General features: G+C 38.0%; 1 protein-coding gene across 3 annotated transcripts in view; it reads left to right on the plus strand.

Annotated features, from left to right (window-relative positions):
- MTMR2 (myotubularin related protein 2) overlaps positions 1-15,610 on the plus strand; it is a 118,125-nt gene that overhangs the window by 7,098 nt on the left and 95,417 nt on the right. For 2 of the 3 annotated variants that reach the window (XM_047824223.1, XM_047824225.1), the window contains exon 2: positions 2,754-2,824. The exons of the other annotated variant lie outside the window; for it this stretch is intronic. The gene's annotated coding sequence lies outside the window, so the exon portion shown is untranslated. The remainder of the gene's footprint in view (positions 1-2,753; positions 2,825-15,610) is intronic. 3 annotated transcript variants of the gene reach the window in all.

Raw genomic sequence — 15,610 nt, forward strand, 5'->3', positions numbered from 1 at the left:
CGTCTGACTCTTTTATTTTTATTTTTTTTTTTAATGTTTATTTATTTTTGACAGAGACAGAGCATGAGCAGGGGAGGGGCAGAGAGAGAGGGAGATGCAGAATCTGAAGCAGGCTCCAGGCTCCGAGCTGTCAGCACAGAGCCTGACGTGGGGCTCGAACTCACAGACCGCGAGATCATGACCTGAGCCAAAGGCGGATGCTCAACCGACTGAGCCACCTAGGTGCCTCGCGTCTGACTCTTGATCTTGGTTCAGGTCAGGCTCCACACTGGGCATGGGGCCTGCTTAGGATTCTCTCCCTCTCTCTCTGCCCCTTCCTTGCTTGCATGTGTGCGGGCACACACACACATACACACACTCTCTCTCTCTCTCTCTCAAAATAAATAAATAAACATTAAAAAATGTGTTTTAAACTATATACTTCAAAAACCCTAAATAGTGATACTTGGAAAACTCTTCTTATTTTTTTAAAGTTAGGGTTTTGATTTCACAGAGTATAAGAGAAAATCCAAACTAACTGGCTTAACAGAGATAATTTAAGTTTTTCACCCACATAAAAACCCAGGGGTAGTCAGTACAGATCCGATATAGTGGACCTGAAGTGTCAAGGGCACAGACTGGTTATTCCAGTGTTATCTCGTGAACCAAAACATTTGTTGAAGCGCTAACCTTTGCATTCATTGTAGTCACGAGAAAGGAGGAAGGGAAGAAGAAAGGTATGTTCTCTCTCTTTAAAGGATACTTTTTTGAAGTTACATGTAGTCTTTTAAGCTTTTATCCAGTTGGTCAGAACATGTTCCCATGGCCATACGTAGCCAAAAGGAAGGCTAGGATATATAGTCTCTTCTGGGAGGCCTGTGTTAAGCTAAAAATGGGAGGTTCTGTCTGTAAGAAATAGGAGAGAATTGGTATTGGAGGTAATTAGCTGCTTCTTCATATTATTTAAGTGAATCATTTTAGCAAAGAAGACATTTTCCGGTTAAAGTCTACAATACTTCACTTCTGAGACTTGCAAAAGCAGTGACCAATGTAGAAAATGCACTGAGAGACATGATATATGGTAGCAGACTAGAAAAGAAAACTGTATCTTGGAGCACTCTCAACTCTTGAGTTTTTTTTTTTTTAACTTTCTGTTTTTTTGTGTATTATTTTGGGCCAGATTTTTATAATCCTAATGTGGGATTATAGTGTAAAAGGGATATGTTTAATAATCGTCAGCTTGTGAAGTGAAAGGCAAATGGAAGTCAAATGAAGAATGATCAGCTTTACTATTTCATTGTTTATTTCCTTTGAGGAGCTCAAGGAATTGCGTGGTAAAGTGGCCGTGGTGGTGAGGATGGTGGCCTACACTGCTTACTCTTGCGCAGTTCTCAGCTCATTTCCAAGCCACGTGTCCATGTGTTTTATTTCCCACCCCCAAAATACTGCATCAGGTTCTATTTAGGTATTTTCTCTCATTTCAATTCTAACGGTTTGGTATCTGTAAGGGAAATAAAGCTTGCTGTTTGGGGCCATGTTAGTTTCCGAGTGCTTTTGCCAATATTTTGTGTGTTTTTATACCTTTGACCTACAAATTTGAAAATCCACAGAAATCTGTTTATTCATTTTTGTGTGTCCTAATTTAAATATTACTATTTTAAGCATGGAATGTCAAACATAGGTGTTTAATCATTTAGGAGTGAGTAGGAGAGGGTAGAGAAGTCTCCTCTGGATTGTATTATTCCTTGGATTCAGAGGGTTTAATAGGCATGAGTAACCAATATATGCATCTCCTTTCTTAACAGAATTGCATTCACAGATGACTGCAAGTGAGCAGTTTTTCAAATAGGACTCTGTTAGCAGGTCGTGTGTTAGCAAAAGGAATAATAACTTTGGCTGATGATAGGCTCCTGGTTACCAGGAGCTTAATTTTCTTGAGCTGAGCCAGGATGCTCAGCAAGGTCAAAAATAAAATTTTATACGATACAGATGTCCTCTGCTACTGGTATTGAATAATATTCTTCCATTGCCACCAAAGGCAGTACCTAAAAATATAAGCCCCTGGGATAAGCTTTGCTTTTCAAGTGGTGGACAGTTATTCTACTAGTAAATTAATATTGTTGTTGTGATTATTAATACTAATATAAATAATAAGTATAAATAATAACATTTCTGAGTGCTAAATCCTTTAATATGCATTTTCTCATATCATCATCATAATTGGATAAAATAAACAGTGTTAACTGTTTCCATTTTACAGATGAGAAAACTGAAGATTAGGGAGAGCAGTTTGACATTTGGACCCAAGTCTTTTTAATGTTAGGGTCTTTGTAAAGAACTGATCATACCTGAAGATCTAGTGTTCAAGGTCCAGGCCAAAACCTGGTGGTTAGAGGACAGTCCCGAGGCAAGTTGATGGGTGGTAGAGTGATTGGCTGCACTACCGAGAAGGGAAAGGATAACGTGTACACAGTAATTAGTGTGTTCAGAGTGTCCATATTTGAAGAGAATTTTCTCTAGCTTCGAATGTTGTTTTCTTCTGACAGAAAATTGGGTGATTTTTTTTTCTTTGCTTGATGATTAAGAGGATAGTGTCATTAGAACAATACTACATTTTGAACGTCAGATAAATTATGAAGCAGGTAGACCTGGTACCAGAACCTCCTCTTGCCATTCCCTACCCCACAGGCTTTATAGAATAATTTAGAATACTTTACTGTAGGGTTCCTTAAATATCTGAATTCCCCTAAGTTCCTTTGTGTGTTTGTTTACAGTTAATGTGTTAAGAGCCATTGACATTTGAAGATCATCAGAAGTGAAGATAAAACATCTCAAAAATTATAATGTAAGTGAATGGGAAAATGGAATTAAAAATGGACAAAAGTTAATATTGCCAACAATATTTCTGGAATCCATATACTTTTGCCCCAAATGAAATTTATGCATTTGAGTAACCAGTAACTTCAAACTTGAGTCCCAATTCCAAGTCCCAGTCCTTAAAATTCTGTGTTAGAGTAAACAGTTGCTACGTTTTAGTCACCAGTAATTTTCCATTAAAATTCTTTGGGCTTCCGCATAATGTTTTTTCCCTTTTTCTCTTTAGTAGTTTGCAGTTTGACAGTGGCTCCTGCTATATTTAAAATTATATGTGTGTACAGACTGAGGTTTTTGCTCTTCAGCTGGTGATGTATGTTCTACCCAATTTTAATTTTACTACCATTTTGTATGTTTCTTAGCCAAAAATATGACAGCTAGTCTCTTCCCTTCCTTTCTTCCTCTTTATAAATATTTATTTATCATCTACTGTGGCCTGCACATTATGCTAGATCCAGAATTCCTAAGACCTTGGTGCTTACATGAGTTGTGTCATTTTTTTATACAGTTAGGGACTTTAGAGATCATGTGATGTGACTAGGACTTGTGATGACCTCAAGTGTGGCTGAGGACCACCTGCATATTTCAGTCACCTGTGTTGCTTGGTGGACATTTAACTTCCTAGCTTCCAGTGCAGACATTCTAAATCATGGGGAGTGGGCCCAAGAATCTGCACTTAAAGTGAGGACCTTCAATCCAGATACTTTCTAAAATCTATAAGTTTGTAGATGCAGGAACAGACCTAGAGAAGTTTAATAATGTACCCAAAGGTACAATATGTGCTAGAAGGCCAGAGAAGATTGGTGTCGTTTCAAGTCCTTTAAAGTCACAGAGCTAATTAGTGTTAGAAGTGTTCTGACTCCCAGTTCTAGACTTCATTAAATCATGTAGTGACTTTTGTTGGGCCAGGCAACTTCACTGTGTATATATAAAATCATAACTAATCTATCACTGGTATTGAAAAATTAACTAAATGCACATATGGGTTTTGTGTATGAAAAACATGGACTGTTTTTTCATCAGATATGTGACTGGTTCTGATTTTGAAATCATTAGATGGAAAAAGACCTTAGTAGTCCAAGTAGATCCCCCTGCCCCCACTCCGGCCATGGTACTATTCCTACTTGGCCTTTAAGTTTTATGCTTCTGAGGAGGGATTTGATTTAATTTTTGCATCATGGTAACTAGCATAGTGCTTTGCAGATAGTAGGTGCTTGCTAAACTATAGTATGAACAGTTTACTGTTAAAACTTTGTCCCGCCCCCCCTTTGGATTCTGTTATATACTATTAGGAGTGGTTTTATTTTCTTGATATTTTATTCTGTTATTTTGTATTTTGGTGGGGTGGGGGGAGAAAAACGGAGGAAGAGAGAGAGAGAGAGAGAGAGAGAGAGAGAGAGAGAGAAGATCTTAAGTGGACTTCTTGCTCAGCGTGGAGCCCAGTGTGGGGCTCGATCCCTCAACCCTGAGGTCATGACCTGAGCCAAAATCAAGAGTCACTGACTGAGCCACCCATGCGCCCCATGAATTTGATATTTTATATACCAAGCCAGAGACCTTAAACAATTGGTTATTTTATATTTTTAGTATTGAATTATTATAGCTGATAGTCACAGTATCTCTGAGGGATTGAAATAGTCTAAATTATTTTCTGAATTATAGAAGTTTGACTTAGTTTTAGTATTGTGTATATTTTGTATTGCGTATGGTATACTGATAGTTACTGAATTATAATCTTACATTAGGAAATATAGTTTTCCAATTTTTGGGAAACATTCTGTAATTCTCAAATTTGTTAGTAAATTTAACTATAAAATGCCATTTTCTAATTTTCTGAATATTTTGGAACATGTTTTAATTGTAAGATATAAGAAAAGCAATATTTAAAAATAACTTTTTCATTTCTAATAAGTTTAAGTAATGTAAATTTTCTTTCCATTGAATTTTTTTGCTCTGTTTTAACCACAGACCCCAATAAACACGATATAGCTGTAAAAGAGAACTTTATCCACTATGTAATCTAACTTTTTCATTTTTTTATGCTAGGACACTAAAGCTAAGGGATTTGCCTAAGAGTGGAAATTTCATGAATGTTGCCATATATTTGTGAACAGACAGAATAATATTTATGGTATTTCTATGATGACATGTGTGAAAAGCTTTTAAAAAAGTGTCACACAAGTAGAATGTATTATGATTACTGCTATGATGATAATATGTCTGCTAAGTTCCCTCATGACTTGATTGAAAATTTTCACTATTGTTTAATTTAAAGTCAGAAAAAGAAACTGGTCAGATTTTACTGAATTTCCTTTTACTTTGCAGGTTCCCTAAATTTCTCTTTCACTGTGTGTAATCTAATCCAGATTGTCACCTTATAAAATTACACAAAATACTCAGGATGATATTTATAGGGAGAGTTCTGTCGGCCATTTTCCATGGGAAACTGATGAATGTCCACTTTTATCCCTCAGTGTAATCAAAGTAGCTAATAGTAATAATAACACATTTTGGTGTAGTTTTTGTGGTTACAAAGCTCTTTGACCTACACCATCTCCATTGTTTCTCATAACAGCCTTGTGAGGTAGATCTTTGATAGATGAGTTACTGAAGCTCAGAGAAGTGATGTGATTGTCACAGTCTCCTGTGCATAAGAGATGGAGTTAGAACTTAAACTTTGACTCCAAATGCCACTCTGTTTCCACTTCCCAGCATAAATCTTAACACGGAACCCCTGAAGTTTCATGGGGTATACATCTTGCTATTTAAAAGAAATTCTGAGTATTGGAAAATTGATGACAGTTTCATCTTGTCCAGCCAACCTGATTATTCAGTGCATACTTCTCTTTAAAAGTCTGACTCATGTTGCTACTTTTAAAATACTTAATAAGAGTTGCAGGTATCTTTTGGATCAAAGACTCATTCTCAGCATGGCTACCAGTGTGTGCTGCTTAAAATTATTTGAGTGTTTAAATGTTTTTTTTAATACTTTTTTTTAAACGTTTATTTACTATTGAGAGACACAGAGCATGAGCAGGGGAGGGGTAGAGAGAGGGGGAGACACAGAATCTGAAGCAGGCTCCAGGCTTTGAGCTGTCAGCACAGAGCCCGACACAGGGCTCAAACTCACAAACCACGAGATCATGACCTGAGCCAAAGTTGGTCGCCTAACCAACTGAGCCACCCAGGTGCCCCTAAAATTATTTGAGTGTTTAAATGTTTGAAACAGTAGTATGTTGAACTATACAAGCTCAAAAAATAAACTGTGACATGATACAACACAGTGTACTGAAATGTCTTGATTCCTTCTTAGTCCTTGGCTCTTTAGTTCTACTTCTTGACTGTGACTCTGGATGGGTCACTTAATTTCTGTGAGCCTGATTCCCTTATCTGGAGAAAGGGTAAAATGATATCTGCTGTCCTACCTTTTATAGGGCTGCTTTGAGGCCTAAATATGAGGATTGATGATGCTGACAGTAATAAGAAAAAATCAGCTAACTGCTTGCTGTGTAATGCATATCATGTGGTAGGCACAGTTTTAAGTATAGTTGTTTAAGCATCTGACTCTTGATCTCAGCTCAGGTCTTGATCTCAGGGTCTTGAGTTCAAGCCCCGTGTTGGGCTCCACACTGGGCATGGAGCCTACTTAAAAAAAAAGTATTTTATATATGTTCATTTAGTTCTCATAACAGTCCTGCAAGGTATAAGAATTGTTACTATTGCCACTTTGTAGATGCAAAATCTGAGGCACAGAGAGGTGAAGTAACTTCCTCAGGGTCATACAGGGTGACTGAACCAGAATTTAGTACCAGGCAGTGTAGCCCTAGAGTTGGTAGTATGTGTGGAAGATAGTGTGCTTTGACCCTTGTAAAGGGCTGTGCTAATGTTAAACATTAATACTTTAAAAAATTGTTTAAAAAGAGAGATGTGTTCCTCATCCTTGTTATACAGATAGAGAAAAAAGACAAAAACAAGCAAGAAAAAAGTCTTTATGATTTATGATTTTTAACAATTAACTGAGCTCACAAATTTGGAAGAATATTAGAAATTATGGAGAGATAAATTACTGAATGAGGCTAATACATTTGGTTTTTAATTTAAACTTTCCAGGCTAGAATGAGAAAGAGACATTGAGTGCTTTTCTTTTCCTACTGAATGTTTTAACTTAATGACTGGAAAACAAAGTGAAATACCTGTGTTATTTTCTGGGATTTTGACGTTTGTGCAGAAAAGTTTTATCTCATTACACTGCCAGGGAGTGACTAGTTAATAGTAATAATTAGTTTTGCTTTGTCTAGGATTACAAAAAAAAAAGGCAAACCTTTAGATAGTCTGAAGAATGAATATGTGACTTTATGGTTTTAATGCTGAATTCAGATTTGCATGATGGGATGAGAAAATCGTATGTGAGGTCATTTGTGAAGGAATGAATTCCCTATATGTTTTTCTGTTTGTCCAGCTCAAAGTGTTTTTGAGAAAGCATTTATTGCATAATAGGTCAACTGCCTTTTTTTTAGTGTTTCTGACCTTGTATTTCAATTTGGGATGGACGTATTTGTTTCTAAAAGGAAATGCAGTTTCAGAGTCGTGCACTTTGAGTTCTAATGATGTGACCAATTTTCAGTTTAGTATGACATTTTCTCAGCTACACTTAACTATAAATAACTTCCCCTTTAGGCTACTTATGAATCCGTGTAAGTTTTAATTTTAGCTCTTGTCTTCAGAGTTTGAGTCAGATTTAGAAGTTCTGAGAAATTCTTTTAAGGGGCTGCTGAGGGTTTTGGGATTGGCACTGGGACTCAAGGTGCCTCTTACTCCATTTTTACCCCATTCTCTGGACACACGCTAGTATTGGCTAGAATATTTTGGTTTTTACTTGTCCATTTATTTATATTTCCAGATAAGTGCTTTGAAGAAACACTACTCTGCAGAAAAAAAAAGTATGTAAGGCATTTCCTTTATAGTCTGATTTTTCACACTTGCTGGTGCATAATATGTCCTGACTTTTGGGAAATATAGTTGACAGACCTGAAAACAAAATAATGAAATTAAAATGTCCCCAAGGTCACGTGTACCTTAGAACCTTGGGATTTTCCAGACAGAGTGCCAACATGCGCCAGCTGTCCCAGAGCTCAAATCCCCTTTGTTTCTCGGAAGAATACAAAATGTATTCTCTCATCTGTATCCATCAGATGCCATGATGAGAAGATCATTTATGCTGTATCTTTTTATACTATAGATCGGTTAAGAAATTTAGGGTTCTGGTGTAGCATTTCAAAAAATAATTATAAGCTATAAATTAATTTGGTTTTGGTAGTTGTTTTTCTATTTTGGGGATCCTGCAAATATTCTGACAATAAGTCTTTTGTGTGCCAATGTTTTATACACACTGCAGGCTTTTTATTATTTTTTTTTAATAAAATTTTGAACAGAATGACTGATAGAACATGAACAGTGCTTATGACACTATGGTCCATTGTGTAAGCGCTGAAAGCAAATTTGCATTCCTCGAAAAGCTTGTTCACAGGCAGAATATAGAACACATTCTTTAATGTTCTTGGGCAAACATGTTATGCGTGTGCTCAGGACATTAGTTTCAAGAGAATACTTTTTAAAAAGGACCTTTTCTTTCCATGGACTACTGAAGAAAAGTTAAATTGGCAGTAGGAGGGAGTGAAGCGATTTAAATAAGGCAAGTGGTTTAGATTTTATTGTAATGACTATGGTCAGTAGTACCTGGAAGTAAAAGACATACAACCTCTCCCAGATCCTCTGGAGGCGTTTGTTTACTAGGATACACGAAAAGATAGGTGAGTTGTTTTCAGGCTGGTTTGAATGAAGGGTATATATCATGCTGCTATGTTTATCTGTACCTTTAATTTTCAGACATACTTTTTTACATTCGGTAGAAATGTTTTTATTGGATTTTGAAATATTAGATCAGGAGAAATAAGAGTACTATAAATATACTTATGGCGTCTGTTAGTGCTTGGGTTTTATATTTCTGTTCACTATTGCGAAATACCTCCAAGTGTACTATGAATGACAATAAAGTAATGATAATTCCATTAATAGTCCAGCAAACCAGTCAAGCCAGAGAGGTTCAATACTTTGCTAATGGTTACACTGAAAGATTCAGGTGACGGAATTGGTTTTGTGAGTGAAGCTTTGGGCAGTCTTCTGTTTGACTGTGTCAGAAGTTACGTAAGATGTGTGTGTATATGTATGGGTGTGTAATATATGTATAAATATATAACATAGAAAAATATAAATATATTATTTATAGATAAATAAAAAACGAAAAACATAAATATAGTATATATTTATACATATATAAAAAACAACTTCATCCTGATATTTGTTCTTTGTTTTAAGTGATTCATCAAACTCTTTTTAAGTTTAAAAGTTAGTACATGCAGTTATCTTAATCAAATGAGGACATTTTACAGTATAGACCTAAGTGTAAAGTACTTTTGCGGCCAAATGCTTTGCTTCATTTTAATTTAATTAATCGATTCCTTCTTAAAAGGAGACCCTTATTTCTGATCTCATTCTGTTTTCCCTTCTGAAGAAGATACTCTTATATTTCCACAGGGCTATTTGTTGAATATTTTCTATCACTGCCCGTTATTTAGCACTAATAACTTTCAATAGGCCATGTTTTTGATCCTTATTATAGTCTTACACGGTATTGTTAACTTATAAAGAACAAACAGAGAAAGATGTAAGTAACTTGCCTGAATTGTTATTTGCTAAGTGGTGAAATCAAGTCTCTGTGACCCTAAAGCTTATGTTTTCAGCCACTAAGCACTTCTACATCTTGTTCTGTGCTTTGTGTTCTCTTCTGTTTCAGTTGTGTCCTGTATACTCCTTCATTGCTATACAGTACTATTATGAGACACTTTCATATCTGGCACCTTCATTAGGTTGTAAGTCCCTTGAAGAAAATGAATCTATTTTCAACTTTATCCCTAGTATATAATCCATTGCTGATGTTAGTAAATGTCTGTGGAAGAGATAGATGGGAGGGCATGATAAGGGAGATTCAGGAAGTTCCTTCTCCCCAAGTGGAGGGGAAGCATGGGAAGAGCAGGAGGGCAGGTAGCTAAGAGGCCTTTAGCTAGAGGTAGGCTTTCTTAGTTTCTATCCTTCCAAGTTGCTGAACGGTACTTTGAGGCATGGGAATATTCGGAGGTGATAGGTGAACCCTGCTCTCTGGAGGCAGATTTCTCTGCCTTTGCAGCATTAACAGTGATGCTTGTAAGCCTAGTAGTATTGAGGCAAGAAGTACTTCTGTAGTTGGTACCCCAATTTATTTGTTTGAACATAATTTTCTTAATTTGCAACTTTTTAGCTTGATTAATTCTCAGGAATGATTATAATTAAAAAAAATCTCCTAACTGAAACAAAAACAAATAGAAAAATGGAGAGGACTTTATCTTATTTAATGGTACGCTTTTAAAAAGCACACATGGGGCGCCTGGGTGGCGCAGTCGGTTAAGCGTCTGACTTCAGCCAGGTCACTATCTCGCGGTCCGTGAGTTCGAGCCCCGTGTCAGGCTCTGGACCCTGTTTCCGATTCTGTGTCTCCCTCTCTCTCTGCCTCTCCCCCGTTCATGCTCTGTCTCTCTCTGTCCCAAAAATAAATAAACGTTGAAAAAAAAAATTAAAAAAAAAAAAAAAGCACACAGAGAGTAATTCCTGTCCCCCTACCAATAATTAGTTTGTATAACTGCTCGCCTAAATGCTATACTTTGAAATGGCAGAACTTTTGATACCAAAAGGGTGGAGCATTGTTCTTAGGAGTAGTGTAGCAAAGGAAAAAGACATTCTGTTATAACAACAGCAGACCAGTAAATGTGTGGGAATGACTAAGAGTCAGATGATGGGATTTCTGTTTTGATCTTGTGGTGGAAGGAAAACTGTGTCACTCTGGCTAAGATAGTGGCAGAGCTATTAAAAAACAGTTTGACTACAGCTGTTCTCTATTGTGCCTCCCTTACTGTAGACCTAAGTTCTGTTCTTCCATGGGTATGTGTATTATTTTGTGGAACTAGAAGTTAACATTTAAATAAGATCAACTTGCTTCTTTTTAATTAGGAATAAAGAGAATAATATAGCTTAGGGTGGGGTGAGGAGTGGGTTAAAGAGCAGGGAATTCTGAGGAGAGGGATTTCCCATTTATAGAGCCCATGGCCCTGCAAATTTGGATAAATGCATTTGTGAATGTAAATTGCTTGCACGTTCATATAATCTTTACTCTTCCTAAGAGTTGAGAATGAATCAGAATTTAATACATTAGACTATAATTATAGATTTTTTTTTAAGTTTATTTATTTTGAGTGAGAGAGAGAGAGAGAATGTGTGTGTGCGCACACAAGTGCTTGTACTTGTGTGAGTGGGGGAGGGACAGAGAGAGAGAGGGAGAGAGAATCCTAAGTGGCTCCACAGTCAGCGCAGAGCCCAATGTGGGGCTCCAACTCACAAACCATGAGATCATGACCTGAGCCGAAATCGAGAGTCGGACACTCAACTGACTGAGCCACCCACGTACCCCTAAAGAGTTCTGATTTTTATTTGGGAAATTTTCTTGGATTAAGCATTTACTGAGTTTGTGCATTTTACTAAAGTAGAACACATACACTGGCTTGAAAACATTAGCAAAGAACCAGTAAGAAACAGCTGTGAATTAAGGGTGAATGTGCTGAAGGGGACATATATCCGGGAGGAATGCTGTTAATCTGGAAAGTCGTCCTGGAAAGATGCCTTGTTTCTTAGACAGCCCCATATATATTTGTTTTTTGCTTTAAACTTAAATCTTAAACATTTTAACAGTGACTTCATTTTCTACATTTTAGCATGTTATCAGTTGCAGGACATTCCTGCCCTCTGCCTTTTTTTTTTTTTTTTTTTTTTTTTAGCAGTAGGATTTACCTATAAAAGAATCTTACAATCCAGGGGTGCCTGGGTGGTTCAGTTGGTTAGCTGTCCTACTCTTGATCTTGGTTCAGGTGTTGATCTTGGGATCATGAATTCAAGCCCTGTGCCGGGCCATGCAGGGTGTGAAGCCTACTTAAAAAAATTTTTTTTTTCAAAAAGAATCTTAAAATTCAGATAGCATTTTCAGTTATTTTTTTAATAACTATTCAGTGAGATAACGAGCAAGTATTTTTTATCTCTACTCATAATATGAAGTTGAGGCTCTAAAGCCTAACCGACTTTCCATAATTTATGAGACCTGTTTCTCTTCTTGTAGTTTAAACTCACATGTCTGGTTGGAGTGGGAGAGTAGCTTATCTATGTGTTAGCATTTGCCAAAGCATCCCTTGCTTTATATTGTGAAGATGCTTTTTAGTATGGTAACGTAATCGACTATAAAACACTTAACTATAGATCTCCTTTTTTGGTTGTGAAATTGTACATGGCAGTTGTGGTGAAAACAGAAAGGATCTGTGTTTCCAACAATGATTTAATAATTGGAACAGGTTGCTACAAGGGAAATATAAAATTTTCTTCTGTAGAGGTTATTTTTGTTTGCTCATCTTGTTTTAAATGAATTGTATTAAGTTTCCTCAGGAGAGACTATTTGATTGTTGACAGTTTAGTTCCTTGGTTCTTTAAAAAAAATTTTTTTTTAATGTTTATTTTTGAGAGAGAGAAAGGGAGAGAGAGCAAGGAGGGGAGAGACAGAGAGGGAGACACAGAATCTGAGGCAGGCTCCAGGCTCTGAGCTGTCAACACAGAGCCCAACGCGGGGCTCGAACTCATGAACTACGAGATCATGACCTGAGCCGAAGTTGGATGCTTCACCAACTGAGCCACCCAGGCACCCCAGTTCCTTCGTTCTTTATGGACCAAATTATTAGAGTCTCATTTGTTTGGCTCCGTCAGTCCTGTGTTTAACCTTATTCTGATAAACTAGAGTTCTCTGATGGCAGTGGGAGGTGTCCTATTCCAGGCTCCATTAGGTAGAAATAGTTTAAATTGTTTTGGTGTTTCTGTTTGTCAAGTAATGTGCTAAACTCTTTGCACACATGATTTTATTTAATCTTTATAGGTAGGTGAAGTCTTCCTCACAGTCAGTAATTATTAACTAAGTAAAGGAGATATAAAATAAATAAGTAAAACAAAAACTATGTCAGATGATAATAAGCACTCTAGGAAAAATGAAGCAGGGAAGGGAGTAGAGAATGAGTGGGTGGGTTTAGAGTAGTTTGCAATTTTAAATACAGTGGTCGGGGAAGATCTTACTAAGAAGGCAATATTTGAGCAAAGAAGCTGAAGGAAAAAATGGGAAATATGGGAGAATAAAGTTAGAGATAAGTGAAGGAATAAAGGTCTTCAAATAGGAAGTTGCCTAGTGTGTTTGAGGAACAGAAAGGAGTCAGTTATAGGCCAAGGGAGCAAAAGGAAGAATGGTAGATCAGGGAGGTTAGGATGGGAATGGATTGTCAAAGGCCTCATAGGCCATTTTGGAGACTTGGGCTTTTATTCTGAGTGAGATGGGAAGATAGTGGAAGGTTTTTTTGCAGAGGAATGACAATATCTGATGTTTCAAAAAGTTTCACTCTAGCTCCTGTTTTAAGAGCAGACTCGGGGGGGGGAGATGCGAGAGTGATCTGGCTGCAACATCTGTCACCCCATTGATTTCTGGGGTTGACTTGGCCGATCTGGCTGCCTAGTCAGGTGTCTTCCTCCTCGCTCACTGGTCCATGTGCATCTGTCCCAAAGCTGTTTTCTTAGTTGAAGAGGACGCCCTTCCCTGATAGAGGAGGAGCATTCTTCTTAGGTCAAGGGTATCCGAGTAGCTGCGCTCCCCCACTAGAACCTCTAAACAGCTCTCAGCGTCCGTTTGTAGGAGAACTTAGGGTAGTCGAATTTCCAGGACTCCAGATACCCCCAGATGAGGTGCTGCATGAGACAGTTTGCCTTTCTTAAAAACAAAAACAAAAAACAGACTGGGATGCAGAAGCAAGGACACTGGTTTATCAGCAGTTAGAAGCATCCAGAGGAGAGAGATGTAGAAGAGGTAGAAGTGATGGATATGGGTACTGGACACGTTTTGAAGGTGCAGCCAACAGAATTTCCTGAGTGTTTGAACATGTAGTTTAATGGAAGTCTCAAAGATGACTCCAGGGTTTTTGGCCCAAGAAAGTATAGAAGGCTGGATTACCATTTACTAAGATATTAGAGCTGGTTTCAGGAAGAACGGTAGGGGCTAGGTTTGGGGCATCTTAGGTATCCACCTGAAGGTGTTAAATAACTAGGTTATTGGAATCTGGAATTCAAGAGAGAAATCTGGGATAGCACTAAAAATTTGGGTTCATCAACTCATTGCTGTTAAAGCTGTGAGACTGGGTGAGATTATTAAGGAGGGGAGGTGTTGTCAAGGACTAAGAGTTCAGGGGTACTCCAATGTTAAGAGGTTAAGGTGAGAAGGAAACATTATAGGAGATCAGTGAGAAAGAGTAGCTAGTAGCTAGTAGGGTAGCCATGAGTTTTGGAAGCTGAGTGTTGAAAGTATTTCAAGGAGGAAAGACCAGTTATCTCAACTGCTACTGATAGATGAGTACTAAGTATTGACAACTGAGTTTAATGGAGTGGATGTTGTTGATGACCTTGACAAAAGCATTTTGGCTGGCCTGATGGAAGTGGGTTCTGAGAGAATGAGAGGTGAGGGATTGGAGGCAGTGAGTATAGACATCTTCTTCAAGGAGTTTGGCTGGAAAGAAGCTTAGAGGAATGAAGTGGTATCTGGAGAGGTTGACAGAACCTCTGTGGTCACAGTGCAGAGCCCGACGTGGGGCTCGAACTCACAAATAGTGAGATCATGACCTGAGTCAAAATCAAGGGTTGGATGCTTAACCCATTGAAACCCAGGTGCCCTGAATGCTTGGGGTTTTTAAACACAGACAGGAAGAATAGTCTGAAAGTGGCAGTGAGGGACAGGGCCCAATTTGCAGGGCCAGTGGTGGGAGAGGGGTATAGGAGAGAAAATGAAGACTTAATTTTCTATTTGAAAGAGCTATGGGGAGAGCAGTGTTCTTGGGAAAACCAGGCTTCAGTTAAGAGTAAAAGGTGAAGAGACCATTTAAGAGAGAGAGTAGAAGAAAAATTGCTGATGTTTGACCTTGAAAATCCAAAGTACAGGAGTTAGGGGTGAATGGAAGATGAGATCAGAAGAGAGATTTGGGGTCTGGCCGTTCTGACTTCTTGTGGGAACTGTCGAAAACAGAGATGAAGGATATGATGAAGTTAGTCCTTACAGTTTTTTAGATGGGGATGTGGTGAGACTGAGTATTGAAGGAGGTGGGAAAGGTAAGGTCCTGCATGGACCACCCACAGTTCTGGTTGTTTCCTCTTCACTTTGCTGATAGTGGGGGTAAGGCCAAGGGAGAGATGGAAGGACAGTCTTACTCCTCTAGAGCATTTGGATTTCTGATGCCCTTTCTTAACTCCTGCAGATGGAGGCTAGTTGCTGGGGGAGAGTGGGTGGTGTCACTTGGAACCCAAGGAGCTGAATTAATGACCAATTTGTCATCTCTGTTTTGCATATAAAGAAACTAAGACTTAGAGAGCATCCTGCCCAAGGCCACATGGCCACTGGGTAGGAAATGACGCACTCTTACACAGTAAAATAGATGACGGGTCAAGGAGCGGTAACATTCTGTGCGATAACACCACATTGTCATTGGAGCCTTATCTTCATTTACTTTCAGATCCTGCAATATCACTTGGCTTTATACTGGATTCTAAA

The sequence above is a fragment of the Prionailurus viverrinus genome, chromosome D1 (assembly GCF_022837055.1).
Source record: "Prionailurus viverrinus isolate Anna chromosome D1, UM_Priviv_1.0, whole genome shotgun sequence".
Taxonomy (NCBI): Eukaryota; Metazoa; Chordata; class Mammalia; order Carnivora; family Felidae; genus Prionailurus; species Prionailurus viverrinus.